The following is a 1655-nucleotide window of genomic DNA, read 5'->3' as shown; positions in this document are numbered from 1 at the left end:
TTGGCCATTTACATTTCTTCCTTTAAGAACTGTCCTTTTGATTCATTAGCCCATTTGGTGACTGTACGATTAGAGGTTTTTGGTCATTATCTTTTACTGTTCTGTATAGATTATAGATATTAATCCCCTAAATATTAATTCAATATATAGTTAGCAAAGATTGCCTTCTGTTTTGTAGGCTGTCTTTTCACTGCCGCTTGTCTTCTATGCTGTGCAGATGCTTTTTAATTTCATCCTATTTGTTAATCCTTGAGGGTTTTGTTTTGTTTTGTTTTCTGTATTGCTGGAGCCCTTTTCAGAAGCCTTTCCTCATGTCCACATCTTGAATTGTTTGACCTGTTTTCCTTAGACAGGTCCAAAATACCAGGTCTTGTGTTAAAGTCAATGATCCATTTTGAACAGATTTTTATGCAGGGATCTATTAAGTAGGTGCAAAAATGCATATGCACACACACATACACAAACACACACACACTCTCCCCATTTTTTTTTTTTTCAAATTTTGAGACAGGTCTCCCTGAGTTGTCTAGTCTAGTCTTGAATTCACTGTATAGGTCAGTCAGGTTTGAACTCCTGATTCTCTTCCTCAGGTCTGTGCCGCCAGAGCTGTCTTGCATTTATTTATTTTATTTGTTTGTTTTGAGATGGGGTCTCATTTAGCTCGGATTGGCCTGGAACTGTATACATCAGGGTGACCTGGAACTTGGTTCTTCTGCTTTCATCTCCTAGGTACTAGAATTAAAGAAATGCGCCGTGAAGCCTGGGCCAGTGTGGCGCTGGGTTCACTGCATTCTGCCTAACTCTCTCAGCCTCGCTACACCCCCAGCCCACAGTTACTTGCTTTGACAAAAGTCATTTATTTGTTTTGTATGTAAACGAGAAAGAATGGGCATATGTGTATGTGTACCATTTCGCACATGTGGGAGGCCATTTCTATCATACAGGTCCTAAAGATCAAACACAGGTCATCAAGCTTGGCAGCGAACACTCTTACCTGCCCTACAGTCTCCGTGGCCCACTGAGCCGTATAGCTTTTAATTGTGAAATTCAACGGTAGGATAGAGAAGAGAAGAGGAGTGACATAGGTAGACATTTGTGTGGTCCATTATTTATGACATGGCATTTTGATCCATGCAACAACTCTAAAATGAGGTTACTGTTCCTCTGTGTGACAGCACATTGATTTTAACGTGTTTGTTCATATGTGCAGGTGTGCAGGTGTGTGAGGAAACCAAAAGACAACTTTGGCTATTGCTTTTTCTCAGGAGCTGTCCACCTCTTCTTGTCTCTCTGGCCTGAGGCTTGATTTTTCTAAACTGTCTGGCCCAAAACCCTAGGGACATTTACCTGACTTTGCTGGGATTATAAAAGCTCAGCACTCTTGGCTTGTGATGGCTCCGTGCTCACACAGACACGTGACCGCCTGAGCTATCTCCCCCCCCCCCCACATCCTTATTTTATTGAATTGGTTTTTCAAGACCAATTGGTTTTTCTGTCTAGCCCTGCCTGTCCTGAAATTCACTCTGTAGATCAGGCTGGCCCCAAACTCACAGAGATCCGCCTGCCTCTGCCTTCTAAGTGCTGGGATTAAAGGTGTGCACCACCACTGCCCAGATCAGATTTTTATATATATATATATATATATATATATATAT

Source organism: Psammomys obesus, unplaced genomic scaffold, assembly GCF_907164565.1.
Source record: "Psammomys obesus unplaced genomic scaffold, mPsaObe1.curated_primary_1811, whole genome shotgun sequence".
Classification (NCBI taxonomy): Eukaryota; Metazoa; Chordata; class Mammalia; order Rodentia; family Muridae; genus Psammomys; species Psammomys obesus.
Note: the sequence above shows the minus strand (reverse complement) of the source record.